The sequence below is a fragment of the Rattus norvegicus genome, chromosome 4 (genome assembly GCF_021556685.1).
Source record: "Rattus norvegicus strain SHRSP/BbbUtx chromosome 4, alternate assembly SHRSP_T2T, whole genome shotgun sequence".
Lineage (NCBI taxonomy): Eukaryota > Metazoa > Chordata > Mammalia > Rodentia > Muridae > Rattus > Rattus norvegicus.
The window spans coordinates 156,439,546-156,456,487 of record NC_141537.1 but is presented as its reverse complement, the minus strand read 5'-3'; the positions used below and the strand labels follow the sequence as shown (position 1 = coordinate 156,456,487).

The 16,942-nt window shown below is 48.3% G+C and overlaps 1 long non-coding RNA gene across 2 annotated transcripts; it reads left to right on the top strand.

Annotated features, from left to right (window-relative positions):
- Nucleotides 1-1,217: 1,217 nt before the first annotated feature.
- On the top strand, nucleotides 1,218-15,565 carry LOC134486635 (uncharacterized). 2 transcript variants are annotated; one of them, XR_015686975.1, is made up of 3 exons: nucleotides 1,220-1,282; nucleotides 3,560-3,807; nucleotides 11,824-13,889. It is a non-coding gene; the product is annotated as an uncharacterized LOC134486635 (long non-coding RNA). The 2 variants fall into 2 exon arrangements; XR_015686974.1 differs by lacking the exon at nucleotides 3,560-3,807 and having other exon boundaries at nucleotides 1,218-1,282; nucleotides 11,824-15,565.
- The last annotated feature ends 1,377 nt before the right edge of the window (nucleotides 15,566-16,942 follow it).

The following is a 16,942-nucleotide window of genomic DNA, read 5'->3' as shown; positions in this document are numbered from 1 at the left end:
TCTCAGTCACGCCTTAAAGATAACATAATCTAGGTTTAGACAGAGTAAATAACTCTATCGAACTCCCGAGGATAATCCAAGGGGAATTTCAATCCAGTGTATCTGACTTTAAAGTCCCTGCTATTCTTACCCCCCCCCACCCCGAGCTGGGGACCGAACCCAGGGTCTGGCGCTTGCTAGGCAAGCGCTCTACCACTGAGCTAAAGGGGACCGAACCCAGGGTCTCGCGCTTGCTAGGCAAGCGCTCTACCACTGAGCTAAATCCCCAACCCCATTTGTGCGGCTTCTTGTGAAACACTTTACTGCATATTGTGACCTCCATTTTACAGGAACAGAAACAGGCCAGAGAGGTTGCATGGTCGACCTGCAGCCTCCGAGAGAGCCAGGATTCTGAGCACTCTGATTCTGTCTACTGTGGCCCCACCACACCATGCCAGCCTTCAGCCTCTAAAGCGCCAGGAGTCAAAACACTCAAGTCCCCAGACAGGCTAGTTCTCGCTCAGATCTTCGAACGTCCCGTGGCCTGCCGTGGTGGCTGCCTCTTCCACAACCGATCGCCAGCTGCGAAGAAGGAAGTTGAAGGTAGTGATTCCAAAACTGATCCAAGCCTCCTCGTCACGGCTTTCTCACCTTTGTCTTACAGAGCAAACTTGATCTTTTCTTTTCGGAGAGAAGAAGAGCTTAAGGACATGAAACTAAAGATGCTGAGAGAAGATAGGATGAGACGCAGGAAAGCCACTTAAATACAGGGTGGGTGGAAGACACAGCAGGAATTACACTGCATCTTCCTGATGTGTAGGCAGAGATGGCTTGTGGAGGTCATTAGGCAATCAGAATTAATATTTTCCCCTATAGAGATAACAATTTTCCTTTATAAGGCACTCCTTGCTGGAATGAGCTCAAAGGACATTGTGGATGCTGGTTAATTACCCTACCCAACAAACAATTTGGAAAGTAAGACAAGGAAGAGGTAATTATTCCCATTTTACAGGCTAGGTGACTGAGCTACGGAAGACTTGTCCCTTTCACTCAAAACCAGAGCTGAAAATAGCAGGCCAGCCTCCTACGAGTGTCCTTCCATCTCCCATGTGGAAACAGGTTTCCTATTGGTAGATAGCCTCTCAAGGAAGGACATTTAGTGGCCAGAAACTACAGCTCCCAGCAGACACTGAGGGAGACAGGGCTGTGCCCCTAGTGCCCATTTCAGATTCCCAAATATGGAGAAGGACTGGGCTTTGGACAAGGAGCAGCACACTCACCCTTAACAGAGGGGGAGGATGAGGTAAGTCTGGAATATTTAACTCTATCACCTCAATGTCTGTCTGGTGTTTGGCATGTAGCAGCCTGAGGTTGGGAGGTTGTAAATCTTTTGGAAAGGTCCCCCTCAAACTGTCAGTTCCATTACACACTCTTCTCAGGGCAGGTGTGTGGTGAGGAAAGGCCATTTGCAGAGCATCAGACGCCTGGCTGTGAGCAGCTCAGAAAGCGCTGTTGGTGCAGGAGGCCACCAGAGGAAGATGACCGGTCTGCTGCACAGGAGAATCCCAGAGGCTGGGGCTGCTTGGCACCGGGGCTGATCCAAAGACAAATCCTGGGAAGGCAGGTGCTACTGCTTTACAGCCTTAGAGGCTGTAGAGCCCGCCCGCCCGCCCAGTGGGAAAGGCACGGAAGTGCTATTTCTACCATCAAATGTTCTGGCATCAAATGCTAATGGAAACACTCACCTGGGCTGGAGGCGCTGGAGCCTGCCGGCCAGTGGGTGGCAACCAGAAGTCAGAGCTCTGCCTTTGGGAGGTTTAGTAGAGATTGGGACAAAAGGATAGATGAAGCCAAGGGAAGGAAAAGACAATCTATAGAGATGTGGCTTGTGTGTCATCTGTCCACTGGGTACCGACCAAGCACCTACCATGAGCCAGGTACTTGGGTCATAGTGTGTACATCGAAGGAAAAGACTCCTGTCCTTGATGTCTTCTGCTAATCCTGATGTCCGGGGAACGGCTCTGTAGTAGAGGGAACATCTGACTGTTGAGCCTGGGGTGAAGGCAAGGGAGGAAAATCTGACACTGCTGAAAGAGAGTCTGGGGTGAAATGCACACGGCTTCGGAATGACAGACCCTTTCCTCTGAGAGTTGTAGGAAGCTACAGTTGTTTCAGTTGCGTTTGGTTTTGCGGTGTCTGACCTAACCCAGGGCCTGCGTGCACTTGGCAAACACTTTATGGTTGGTTGATCTTCGCCACCAGTCTTTAGTTTGTTCGAGCATTTGAGACAGCCTCTCACTATCTGCATAGATGGGTCTCACATTTGCAATGCTCCTGCCTCCACCTCCCTAACCCTGGAATTACAGACATGGGATCTGAATGCCCCACGGAAGCTGTTATTCTTAAGTAGTGATTTGGTGAGATGCTTGAGTACTGGAGACTTTTAAATGAGTTCAGAGGACGATGGTGGAGTATCCTAGAGCTGGGCTGGCTAGGAAGGCCTAACTGCAGATCCAATTAGCATGATGCACCAGAGAGAGGCGATCCAATGGGAGGAACTTCTGGAGCAATAACTGGAGGCAGAATGGCATAAGGCATTTCTGGGTTGTTCTTCTGTCCAGAAGAACATGTGCTCAGGGTGGGGGGTAGTGGATGTTGAAACTTGACAGAGGGAAGATTCGAAACATATTCGAAGCCCTTATGTCAAAAGACTCAGGCCAACAGTAAGACTTGAAAGCTCGGGGGTGGGGGACATCTTTTCACCAATTTAAATGTCCAGTCTGAGAACCTAGTCTCTACCAGATGGTGGGTAATGTTGTTCCCAAGAGATTTGCTGCTTTGTTACTGAGTCTCGGAGAGGAACTAAGGTGTCTGCGTTGCACAGTTCCCGTTTACTTTGCATAGAAAAGGCAGCCCCTGCGTATGCTGTAATCCACAAGGTGCGCTGCACCACTGTGGGGGAGGGGGGATAAAGAATCACTCCTGTCAAAGCACACAGTGTGGCTGAATAGACAGATGGCTTATCGATCAAGAATATTTACTGCTCTTGCAGAGGACCTGGGTTTGGTTACCATCCCCCACATTAGGTGTCTTATAGTCACCTGCAACTCCAGTGCCAGGGGATCCGACCCACTCTGACCTCCTCAGGCACCTTTATGGATGTGGTGCCCACAGACTCATGCAGGCACACATGCATACAGTAGTCATTGTAAGCACACTGTGCGTTAGTAGCCTCTCCTTTATCCCTAAGATTAAAGCCCAAATGACCAGGCTGTAGAAGAGCAGTCGGGAATGACGGAGGAGGAGACGAGTGAAAGGGATGGAAAGGTCTTGCTGTCAGATGATGACCCTGAGCCAGAGAAAGGCTGCCGTTATCTTGGGCCACACAGCTCCAGGCATGTGCCTGAGCCGAAGTCCATATTGAGCACTTCACCCAGTGCTTTCATTGGAACCGTCTTTCCTTTTATTTGGATTCTGGGAAACAATGGCACCACTCCAACGGGCCAAAGCCAACCACATCCAAAGTAAATGACAGTCCTCTCCAAGCCCCGTGTCTCTCTCTCTCTCTCCCAACCCTCAGCACACTGAGAAAGAAGTTTGCCCTAGCAGAGAGCAGCAGAGTGCCTGCATGTGTGGCCCGTCACCCCAGGAAAGGGCAGGGACAGAGTGCTGCCATTCACACCCATGACCGAACTGGATCCCATGGAAGGTCTCAGTAATAGGGAGGAGCATAGGACAGAGGTCCCCTTGCACTGCCATACCGAGGCTCCCCGTTCTTTCCAACATGGAAGACCCAGAAGACCCCAAAGAGAGCCATGGCGTTTAATAGTGAGTATCCCGACTCCAATAACACCACTTCTCCTACTTCTTGCACACTCACTATATTACAGTGCGCTGTCCTTTACTCCGTGCACAGAATACAACGAGCATATAGCCAAGCCCTACCCCATCCTATTGCACTGAACCTCTTCCTGGCCTGAAGAACGCAGGAAGAATCCTTAGTGTTCTGATCTTTCTGAGGGTACAGTGTCTGTGTCTCCTCACAGCCGAGCATCTCTGTCCACCTGCTTTCTCCCCGCCTCAGTGTCATGCCCGGCTGCTCAGTCCTGGGCTAGGGCTCTAGGAAGTGACACTGGTTACTCATGGGTGGGCCCAGCTGCCAGAGTCATTCAAAGACACACAAAGTCTCTTTCCTGTTCTGGAAGCAGTTTGCCTGTCTTACTCATGTACTGTCCTGGTTTTATTTCTTACCACCACCTCTCATTGTCCTTACACCCAAAGTCTAGTCTTGAAGTTCTACTGTTTTGAGTAAAAGACTTCCCTGCTTCCTAGACTATTTCTTTGAACCTTCCTGTTACACCCTGAATCTGAGGCTCAAGTGTTTGCAGCCCTGTGGTGCTACTGGGGCATGATGGTATCTTCAGGAAGAGGATTCTACTTGAAGGAAGTTATGTCATTGGAGACTGTCTTGGTTAGGGTTACCGTTGCTGTGATGAAGTACCATGACCAGTGCAACTCAGGAAGGAAGTTCAGCTTATGCTTCCATAATTTATAATTCATGATCAAGGGAACCCAAGACAGGAACTCAAGCAGAGCAGGAACCTGGAGGCAGGAGCTGATGCAGAGGCCATGGAGGGATGCTGCCTAGTGGCTTGGTCCTTGTGGCTTGCTCAACCTGCTTTCTTATAGAACCCAGAACCACCAGCCCAGGGATGGCACCACCCACAATAGGCTGGGCCCTCCTCAACTAATCACTAATTAAGAAAAATGTCATACATACAGCTGGACCTTTTGGAGACATTTTCTCAATTGAGGTTCCCAGTGTGCCGAGTATGACATGAAACTCGCCGTGAAGGGCTTCCAGGCCATGAAGGGGTTAGGAAGCCCAGGCCTTTCCTTCCCCCTTCGTTGTTTCTTGGCCACCATGAGCTGAGCAGTTTTCTTCTATACTTGTCAACCATGATGTTCTGCCTCACCAGAGGCCTATAAAGGCCAAAAGGGCTAAGTAATCCGGACTGAAAGAAACCATGGGCCCAAATTAATCTTTCTTCCATTAACCCTTTGTGGGCAACATGTATATGTTTGTGTCTGTAGAAGCTAGAGTCTGCACTGGGCAGCTTTTGCAATCCTTTCCTATTTTTTTTTTTTTTGACAGCCTCTTCACTAAAACTGAGGTTTAGAAATTCAGCTAGACTGGCTGGCCAACAAGCCCTAGGACTCTTCTGCCTCCCACTTCCACAGCCCACATCTCAGGACCCAGCTTTGGGTGTTTGGATTGGTTTGTAACATGTGTGCCAGGCATGGAGTCCAGGTCATCGTGCCTACATGGCAAGTACTTGACTGACTAAGCCAGCTCCCTAACCCCTTCCTTCCCTCATTTTAAAGGAATCATCTAACTTAGGGATCGTGTCACGTTAACAAAAGTCTGACTAACACTTGTCCAGGGCTCCACTCAATTATCACTTCTTCTAGGGAGAATTTCCAAATCTCTCCCGCCCTCCTGTGTGGATTGAGTGCTGGGTCTCTGACCTCTATTTTTATTATTATTATTATTATTATTATTATTATTATTATTATTATCGTCGTCATCATCATCATCATCATCATCATCATCGTCGTCATCATCATCATTATATTTTAGTTTCCTGTTCTGGTTTGTGTTGTTATTTGTTGTTTGTTTTTGTTTATCCCAATGGCTTGTTGTTGTTTTTCTTCTTCCTCCTCTTCTTCCTCCTCCTCCTTTTGGAGGGCTTGTTTTAAGACATGGTCTCATAGTCAGGCTGACCCGGAACACAGCATCTCCCTTCTCCACTTACTGAGGGAGGGGCATGCGTCCCCCATACCCAGCCCCAGTCTGTGCACTTAGAGCACCCTTACTTACTTACATCGCAGTGCTTCTTAAGTGAATTCCCACTAAACTATTAAGCCCTTTGGAGTTCAGCTGTTCGTGTTATTTCCGTGTTTCTAACTTATGACACGTGGAGGGAGTGCGTGAATGTTTTTTTTTATTTTTAAATTTATTACTTTATGTGTATGGGTGTTCTGCCTGTATCTGTCAGTACACTGCATGCACAACTGACGACCAAAGAGTCCATAAGAGGGAGTCTTCTCCCCTGGAACTGGAGTGACAGACAGTTGTGAGCTGCCCCGTGGGTGCTAGGAGTTAAACCCAGGTCCCCTGGAAGAGCAGCCGGTGTTCTTAACCTCTATGCCCTCTCTCCAGACCCTAGGTCTGTGAATGTTTATTGAATGAATGAGAAGAATCTCTTGGCTTAATGAGTAACCAGGTCTCTTGAAGTAAAGAAATAAAGTGGTGTGAATTATCCAGGCCTATCACCTGACTCAAAACACACTCTTTTCCTAGAAACTTGGCTTCACACAAGCTCTGCAGCCCCCTCACCTCCTACTCCTCATCCAAGCCTTGTTTACCCCAGGCTGCCCTAAGGGAACTTACCAAAGTAGCCCTTTGAAAAGAGAGCACACTGTGTTCTTGGGTGCAAGTTCCTTTTGCTCCTCTTCCTGAGGCTCAAGGATGTGGGTGGCCTGAACTCTCTCTAAACCTCAAATCAGCCTCCTCCCTCAACCTCAGAGAGGGAGCAGAGGTGAAAACTTGATTCAGTTTAAAATATAGGGCCAGTGTCAACAAAATAGGAAGAGAATCACTACTTAGCTGGGAGTCGTGAGGACAGGAAAACAAGACAGAAATTAAGATGAACCTTTTGATCCGGGCAGTGTTTAAATGGATTTCCACAGCAGGGATTGTCTGCTTGAAGCTAATGTGCGACCCCCAAGAACCACTTCCTGCCCTGAATTCTATGCCGGAGGCCAGACACGGCCTTCCTGAAACACAGCTTCCACTGGAGCTGCTCAGATCTGCTGAAAATTAGCTGGTCCTGCAACGAGAAGAAGGCATGGCTCCCAAAGACAGCCATTCACTAGGTCAGGATGCCCTACGGCACCTCCTCAACCCTTGGCAGCACAGAACAGTGGTCTTCAGTGTGCAGAGTGGCCTGGGTTAAATGGGCCGTCTCAGCCATCCTGGGACCCCTCAGCAGATGGTCAGCATCAGAGGAGCAGAGGCTCCCAAGGCCTTTGTGCCAGCAACTTCTTCCCACGTTCCTAACACCAGCTACAACTCATTGAACTGTGGGCCAGCCCTGATTGGTTGGTTTGTTTTCCTTTTTGGGGACAGGGTCTTGGTATGCTGTTGCTGAAGCTGATCCTGACCCGCTCCTTGGCAGCCCAACCCCTAGGGGGTGTGGGGGCTGAAACAATCCTTCAGGCATACCCAGCAGTCCGGTTTAATAATCTTAGTCTAAAAATTTCTGTGGTGCTGGGGATGGGTCCCTGGGGCCTTGGGTTGACCAGTGGGGAGAGAGTCTAGACCAAGCTTCATTCTTCTCTCCCAGAGAGAACCAAATTCTTGACGCTCATCAGACACGCCGACAGGGCATATGCAGTGCTACCCCTGCAGACCCACATGTGAGGACCCCAAGGGTCCTCTTTCCCAGCTAGGCCAGGTGCGAGCAAGGGCTGACAAGGCTAGGCAGAGGAAGCAGGGTTGGAGGGAGCAACTTGGGCGGAATGTAGAAAAGCCCTAGGGGTGGCTGAGAACACTCAAGTTCCTTTTCTATTTCACACAGAACGAGCTACTTGACTTTCGAGGACAGGGCTATGGGGTTGGAACAGAGCTATGAGGATGTCCTTAAGCATTCTTACCTCACTAGGTTCTAAGGGTAAAATGCGGTCATTGCTCAAACAGAACCTTGAGTAACAGACACAGCCATACGCGGAACAGTTGCATAAAAATCTTTTAAGGTTTTGAACAATAGAACCTCCAGTCCAATTATCATGTTTTATGAATATTCATTCCCCGCCCAGTTTTCTCTCGGCTCCTTTCTCCACTTGGGGCTGGACCTCCATTGTGTCAGGCAAGTGCCACACCACCCAGCTTTGTAGGTATTCTCAAGGTATAAAGATTTTGCTACTCAAATGGCCCAGCCTGAGGCTCTCTGTGATTCTCGTTGGCTAGATCACACAGCCTGCTCCAAATCCAGACACGTTTCCATCTAGTCCCTACCTCGCCGCCATGTCCCCGACAGCCAGAGCGGCACAGAACACAGGAGGCCAGCGGAGAGAGACGGAGTCCTGGACTCCCCTCCCCCTCCTGCTTAATTTTTCTTTGCTATCCTCATGCTGACTGGCCTGACCTCACCCTGTGAGATGCCACAGAGATTAGCTAATTAATGATAGTGACTCTCTGGGGACATTGGGTCGTTAATATTTAACAGATACAGTGGAGAGGGCAGTGACCCAGGAAGGCAATGGTGAGAAGCTCTGAACATCCTGGATGAGAGAGGTCTGTTCTCCATCCTCATGCTTCCCCAAGCCTGCACTCCGCTCTTGGCAAGGCACAGCCCAGCATGCAGCCCGGGGGCTGGCCTCACACACCACCCAAAACATATACTGCCCTTCCTCCTGGGAGTCTAGACCTCTAGGGATTCTGGGAGATCTAGAGGCCACCATTCCTGCCTTGGATCCTATTCCCCATTCCCAGAGCAGAGTGGAGCCTCAGGAAACAAAGGAGATTTAAAGAAGAAAGAAGAGGAGGAAGAGGAGGAGGAGGGGAAGGAGAAGAGGAAGAGGGGAAGGGGGAGGAGGAAGAGGGGAGGGGGAGGGAAGGAAAAGGGAGAGGAGGAGGGAATGGGGAAAGGGGAGGAGGAAGAGGAGCAATGGTCACTGGCAGTGAATAAATCAAAGCAAAAGACCTGTGCCAGCTGCAGTCCGATGGGAGAAGTCAGCATACCCTTGAATTATTTTGTTTATACTTAATACAAACTGATAGTCTGAACCTAAATTTAATAGCTTGTGCTGCAGTCACAGGCCATTCATGAAGACAAATGGATGCAGCAGTTTTCGCCTGCCGGGATTCAGTCAGGGCTTTGGCACAGCTCCACGCTAGGTCTTGCTGTTTTCCTGGATAACTTCACTGTCTGAACAGACCGATCACTTACAAACTAGGGATCCCAGCCCATTAGTGTGTTGAGAAGTTGATCACAGGGTTGTAACAGGATTCTGTTTTAAAGAAGCATGAGTATGTCCAAGCACTTCACCTCAAGGAACTGTGGTTTGGATCTCTAATATTTACTTAGACAATACACACTATACAAAACCTACTAATGAGATAATTTCAATAACACATTTGCATGTAATAGATCATAATGTAAACTACATTTTTTACTGAACAACATAATTTTTTCTTTTTTCTTTTTTCTTTTTTTCGGAGCTGGGGACCGAACCCAAGGCCTTCTGCTTGCTAGGCAAGCGCTCTACCACTGAGCTAAATCCCCAACCCCACTGAACAGCATAATTAAAATATATATATATATATATATACATATATATATATATATATATATATACTTGAGGACATTATAATAAGCAAAATCAGTCAGCTACAAAGAGAAAATATTACTTGATAACATTTATAAGGGGCTCCTAGAATAGCCAAGTTCACTGAGAGCTTTATAGAATTGCATGGACTGGTGATGCTGTCAGGAACGGAGTTTTGGTTTTCCTGAGGAAAACAGTGCTGTGAAGGAAGGTGATTATGGTAACATCCGTGATGGTAAGAATACTTTTGTGAGGAGTCGGGAACAGAATCCTACTGGGTTGCCCAAACTCAATTTGAGCTCACTATGTAGTTCAGGCTGACCTTGAACTTGTGATCCTCCCACCTCTGTCCCTAGTACGAAGACTAGTATCACCCAGCTCCATAGTTTTTACCCCAGCGTGCAGCTTTCATATGAACCCAAGCTCTTTGGGAGAACAGCAAGCACTTTATCTGTGCAACCATTCTCTCTACTCCACCACACACACACACACACACACACACACACACACACACACACACACATTCTTATTGCCTGTAATAAGGTATACTTGGTTCAGTTTTCAAAGGTTAGGATGGCAAAATTGCTATGTGCATTCTGCCTGCTGTTTGTTGCGACAGGGTCTCGTTATGTAGCCTTGACTGGCCTCGAACTGAGAGAGATCAGTCCTCCTCGGCCTCCTGAGTACTGGGATTAAAGTTGTGTGCCACATGCCTGCGGCTAGATGCATTTTACCACAATTCATTTTAAGCCTTGGGAGAAGCCTCCTGGGTCTTTTTAGTCTTCACCTCCCCTCACACCCATCCCCCAGCCTGATGCTGGCTGGGGATGGTCATTGGCAGGAGCTCCCAGCTCTCCTGTTTTCCCAGCTCTCTCGCTGTCCACCACCCTCATGCAGCAGTCCCATCATTCCCACACCACTCCCTTGGTCAGGCCACCTTCACTGCTTTGAGTGGCTGCAAGAGCCTTCGTGGCTGCAGTCCCTGCAGTCCCTGCCCCTGCAGCTCACCGCCTACTTCAGGAGTAACCTTTCTAAAGTTCCAACCTGACCTTAACTCTGAATAAGGTGGGCATGAGGGTGCGACTTCCCACTGCTGTGCCTCCTCCCACCTCCTCCTCCCCCTCCTCCTCCTCCCTGTCCTCCTGAGTGGGGGTCGCACACCCCAAACTTACTGGTACTTCCTTTTTTTTTTCTTTTTTTTTCGGAGCTGGAGACTGAACCCAGGGCCTTGCGCTCCCTAGGCAAGCGCTCTACCGCTGAGCTAAATCCCCAACCCCTTACTGGTACTTCTTTTTTTTTTTTTTTTTATTTCATTTGCAGGATGTTGAACATTTCTTTTTCTTTTTCTTTTTTTTTTTATTAACTTGAGTATTTCTTATATACATTTCGAGTGTTATTCCCTTTCCCGGTATCCGGGCAAACATCCCCCTCCCCCCTCCCCTTCCTTATGGGTGTTCCCCTCCCAACCCTCCCCCCATTGCCGCCCTCCCCCCACCAGTCTAGTTCACTGGGGGTTCAGTCTTAGCAGGACTCAGGGCTTCTCCTTCCACTGGTGCTCTTACTAGGATATTCATTGCTACCTATGAGGTCAGAGTCCAGGGTCAGTCCATGTATAGTCTTTGGGTAGTGGCTTAGTCCCTGGAAGCTCTGGTTGCTTGACATTGTTGTACATATGGGGTCTCGAGCCCCTTCAAGATCTTCCAGTTCTTTCTCTGATTCCTTCAACGGGGGTCCTATTCTCAGTTCAGTGGTTTGCTGCTGGCATTCGCCTCTGTATTTGCTGTATTCTGGCTGTGTCTCTCAGGAGCGATCTACATCCGGCTCCTGTCGGTCTGCACTTCTTTGCTTCATCCATCTTGTCTATATGGGTGGCTGTATATGTATGGGCCACATGTGGGGCAGGCTCTGAATGGGTGTTCCTTCAGTCTCTGTTTTAATCTTTGCCTCTCTCTTCCCTGCCAAGGGTATTCTTTTTCCTCATTTAAAGAAGGAGTGAAGCATTCACATTTTGATCATCCGTCTTGAGTTTCATTTGTTCTAGGGATCTAGGGTAATTCAAGCATTTGGGCTAATAGCCACTTATCAATGAGTGCATACCATGTATGTCTTTCTGTGATTGGGTTAGCTCACTCAGGATGATATTTTCCAGTTCCAACCATTTGCCTACGAATTTCATAAAGTCGTTGTTTTTGATAGCTGAGTAATATTCCATTGTGTAGATGTACCACATTTTCTGTATCCATTCCTCTGTTGAAGGGCATCTGGGTTCTTTCCAGCTTCTGGCTATTATAAATAAGGCTGCAATGAACATAGTGGAGCACGTGTCTTTTTTATATGTTGGGGCATCTTTTGGGTATATGCCCAAGAGAGGTATAGCTGGATCCTCAGGCAGTTCAATGTCCAATTTTCTGAGGAACCTCCAGACTGATTTCTTACTGGTACTTCTTACAGCACATTGAGATTTTAGATCTGATGCCAGTGGCACGTACCTGTAACCCCAGCACCTGGGAGGCAGGCCAGTGCCACACTGCAGACGTACATCGACATCACCAGACGGTGGTAGACAGGAGGCTGTGCGAACGGGAGGATTTCACAGGTTTTTGAGAGACAAACCTGCGATCAGTTTCCATCAGCGCTTCCCAGATGGAACCAAGCTCATTGGAGGGTTTATCCAGAAGGACAGACGTGCTATGTCACGTCATTTATAGCCAGCGTCATATTCATTGTCTTACCTGACAGCCTCTGTGACCTGAATACTAAGTTAGAAAGCCACTGTTACCAGCACAGTGCCAACGAGGAGAGCGTGCTTTGCACGCGATCAGAACGTGAACGAGTGGTAGAGGTGGAGCACGCTCGTGTCTCTGTTTACTCACTTTACCCCTCTTAGGCCCCATCCAACCCATCGAGTGGAAAGTAAACTTAAAATCACAACACGGCACCGAACAGCAAGTGCATGCTTTTCCAGCTTCTACAGTGCCCTGCCAAGGTCCTGGGTCACAGGTCCTTTGTAAACTTAACTAGCTCCATTGTAACAAAATTCTCCCTATGCCTTGATCATCTACAGTTTCTAGAAAAAGAAAAGAACTACATAACTTGATGGACTGCGATAACAACACATACCAATCAATACCTTCTTATATTAACCCTGTGTGGTGGATGTGCTTGGCCCATGGGAAGTGGCACTATTAAGTGGTGTGGCCTTGTTGGAAGAAGTGTGTCACTGTGTAGGTAATCTTTGAGGGCTCCTGGTGCTCAAGCTCTGCCCAGGGCAGAAGAGTCAGTCTCTCCTGGCTGCCTGCAGATCCAGATGTAGAACTCTCAGCTCCCTCTCGGGTACCATGTCTGCCTGGTTGCTCCCTTGCTTCCTGATGATGATAATGGACTGAACCTCTGAAACTGTAAGCCAGGGTAGTGGTATGAATATGCTTGGCCCAGGAAGTGGCACTATTAGGAGGTATGGCCTTGTTGGAGAAGGTGTGGCCTTGTTGGAGGAAGTGTGTCACTTTGGGGTTGGGTTTGAGACCCTCCTCCCAATGACCTGGGAGCTAGTCTTCTCCTAGTGGCCTTCGGATGAAGATGTAGAACTCTTAGCTCCTCCTGCACCATGCCTGCCTGGATGCTGCCACACTCTCACCTTGATGATACTGGACTGAACCTCTGAACCCGTAAGCCAGCCCCAATTAGATGTTGTCCTTTATAAGACTTGCTTTGGTCATGGTCTCTTCACAGCACTAAGACACCCTGCATCTCTGGAATTGCAAACTAAAACCTGGTCTGCTTTGCATTTGCCTCTCAGCAGGGAGAATTTTTTAAAAGCATTAATATCGTGTACCTCCCTCCCACATCTAAAAGAAAAAGGCAGAGAAAAGGAAGCATTTTTAACCATCCACCATCTACCCTCTCTCACACCGTAAGGCCATCCTTAAGCACATTTTGAAGAAGATCGTTTTCCAAGGATTTGGTCACATGTTGCTGTTGCTTATTTACAAACTGCATCCAATTGTTCCCAAACTCTTTTCATACCTTTAAAGTCAAAGTTGGATGTGGACCAGCACCAGTAAGGCTCTGGTTCAAAATAAAGAGTAGAGGGAGGTGATGTCACAGTCTTAAAGCTTGTCCAGGAACTCATTTCAACGCATCCCAGCGCATCCTGGCGCGTCCTGTCCACAGAGCTGGTGCCCTAGGGTTGTGGGCTGCTGTACACCGAAAGCACCACAGGAGCTCTTCCTCTTCCCACGCCCTACACCCGCTTCCATCTCCGTCTGGATCAGCGAAGTGTTGACAACTACCTTTCGGGAAGGTGAAGGCGACTGAAGCCTGCAGTACTGACTTCAGAGAAATGGGCAAAGCCCGTGTAAACCAGACTTTTCTAAAACTGCCCAGACCTCAAGACTATTCGTATTTGCCAAAAATCACCAGAACTATCCAAGGGATTTTTGACATTTCTGTTTCTAAAGCACATCTCCGAGGAAGTCTCATGCGTCCCCAATGAATAATAAAAGACCTTTTGGCAGACATCTCGTCTAAATCTTTTATTTTAAAACTATGATGAGTGGATCCAAGTTCTCCAATAAGCAGCAGCTCCCTCTGCTTGTTCCAACCTACAATCCCAGCCAGTGCCTCATCTCCTCCTATCTGAAGATGTTTTGGGGCTTACTAGTGGACAAATATCCCTTAATCTCTGTAAACTCTTAGCAGAGTTTGGGCCACATTTAGCCATGAGTTTAGCCACAACCCAGAGGGGAACATCAGATCTAAGAGGCCAAAAGGCACCATCGCTGACCGGCTTCTTTCTGTGCAAGGAGTGTGTCTTTAGTGTTTCTTTCTGTGATCATGACACCTTTTTCTGAATGTTTGAGAGACATTCCTGGTTAGAAGGAGCCAACATGGTAGGAGGAAGTCAGGTGAAAGTCTAAGGGCCCATAGGAATGGTGTGTGCATCCCACTCAGTGATGATCCCAAGGATGGCCTCAAATCCAAGAGCATTTGATTGGTAGAAAGAAAAGGGAAATACCAAATTCCATCCCAAGGGAGGGCAGAGGTGTCACTGAGAAAAATCAGAGCTTCGGGTTCTTCTTCTTCTTCTTCTTCTTCTTCTTCTTCTTCTTCTTCTTCTTCTTCTTCTTCTTTTCTTCTCCTCCTCCTCCTCCTCTTCCTCCCCTCCTCCTCCTCCTCCCCTCCTCCTCTTCCTCCCCTCCTCCTCCTCCTCCCCTCCTCCTCTTCCTCCTCTTCCTCCTCCTCTTCCCCTCCTCCTCCTCCTCTTCCCCTCCTCCTCTTCCTCCTCCTCCTTCTCTTCCTCCTCCTCCTCCTCTTCTTCCTCCTCCTCCTCCTCCTCCTCTTCCTCCTCCCCCCCCCCTCCTCCTCCTCCTTCTTCTTCTTCAAATAGTACTAGTTACTGCCTTGGTAACTGGAGATTACAGACTGACTTGACAAGAGCCCTGCAGATGAATGCTAAAAGAAGCAAAACAGAAGAGATGGAAATCCAGCACAGCCGGGGGTGTGGCTATAATGCAGCTTCCCAAACATGCAGCTTCCCACACACGCAGCCACAGACGAAGAGAAGGTAAAGAAATGATTCGGGCCAGGTCATGCAAGGAAACAAGAGAGAGCTCTATAAATATAACCAGAAAGAAAATATTTGTTTTAGCTGATGAGATCACCACTCTTGGCTCATAGCAGGGATCTTTTGTTGCTCCCTTAATTGAAGCTTGGAAAAGAGCAGAAATCAGACTACTAGCCCACAGGGTTCCAGTGAGTCGGCCCAGGTGAAATTAGGTGCAGCTGAAGTCTTTAAGGCTTGATACCATCGAGCTGGACTCTGGCCTGTGTTTTCATGGCCATGTCAGCTCCCACTCTTCCCACCAACTCCTTGCTCCAACAACCCACCTGGCTAGTATAAATAAAGACAAAAACAGGAAGAGGCTGGACACAGACCTATGGGAGGGCCAATGTCTCACATTCTCCACAACATCCTTTAAGGGTGTCCACCACAAGAGTCAAGAATGTTGGAGGCTCCCTCAACTATTCAGGGCCTGCCATGTGCCAAGTTAAAGTACTAAACACTGGCAACAGGCAAATCCCTGCTTCGAGAACCTTCCATTCAAGAGTTCAAGGTGTGGGACCAGGCTGTTGTTGGAGGCAGATGACACATAATGACTGCATGACATAATCATGTACTGATAAGTGCAACACAGAGAATTAAGTAGAGATAAGCGACTGGGATTCCTTTAGCTCAGAAATTAGGGCAAACTGGCTGAGCAGGTGTCATTAAATCCAACACCTGAAGGATGAAAATGCACAGGTGAGATCAGGGAGCCAGGTAAGGCCATAATAGCGCAGGGGACCAAGAGGGCAGAGAGGCAGCTGCAAACAGGAAGGGCGGGTTTTATAGGGCCTTGTGGGCCATGGGAAGGGTTTTGTTGGATGTTTTCAGGGGAAGACTGTGATGATGCAAGATCTGCTTTAGAAACATGGGAGGTGGGTGTGGTAAAGAATGCCTGTAACTAAAGCATTTCGGAAGATCTGGTACAAAAACTGCAAGTTCAAGGTCAGCCTTGGCTAGTGTCTTAGAAGAAGAAAAGGAAGAGGAAGAGGAAAGAGGAAGAGGGGAGAAGAAGAGGAGGAGGAAGAGGTGAAGAGGAAGGAGGAGGAGGAAGTGGAGGATGAAGAAGTGAAGGAGAAGAGGAAGGAGAAGAGGAGGAGGAGGTGAAGAGGGAGGAGGAAGAAGAGGAGGAAGAAATGAAGAAGAAGAGGAAGGAGGAGGCAAAGAAATAAAGGAGATTCCCACCCCCTGGCTGGTTTGTAGGGCTGAGAGAATAGAGCCTGAACCACCTGGGTGGGGCATTGGTCGGAGGGAGAGAAGACTGAGGCGCATTGCTGTGGACAGAGTGTGGTTACGGGCCCATCAGTAAATACGCGATGAGAGTAAAAAGGAGAGAATGTAAACAGAGCTCTGGGAGACTTAGGAGGAACTCAAGGGTCCTGGTTTTGTTTACAGTGCACTTCCTACCACCAGACTTTCCACAATTTCAGTTACCTGTGGTTGGAAATTACTACATGGAAGGTTCCGGGAATAAATAATGCATATGCTTTAAATTGCTGGCTATTCTGAGTAGCATGAGACCTCACATAGGCTCCCTCTGTCCCTCCTAGGATGTGACTCATGTGTCTGTCCCCTGCAGCCCTGCTGTACTGCATGTGTGTGCCGGATACTGGCAGTCCTCACTTACTGTGGTTCTATTTGTGTTTGTTTGTTTGTTTTTAACTTTAAAAAGGTCACACGGGACCGATACGCAGCTGGCAGAGCCATTCTCCAAATTGTAAACTTTGGTCTTTTCCTGAGCCCCTGGTATAACATCCTATACTGAGGCTTAACATGGAGCTTAGCATGGATCCCCCACAGTTGCGGGGCACACTCCTTCAGAAAGATGGGAAAACCTTTGAAAGTAGATGGGCTTAGAGTGAGAGGGATCAAGGGAATGATTTGGATGGGCTGAGTCTGAGTGGCCTGTTGGAGACCAGGAAAGAACAGAGACCAGGACGTGGGGTGGAGTTTGCATCCATGTGGTAT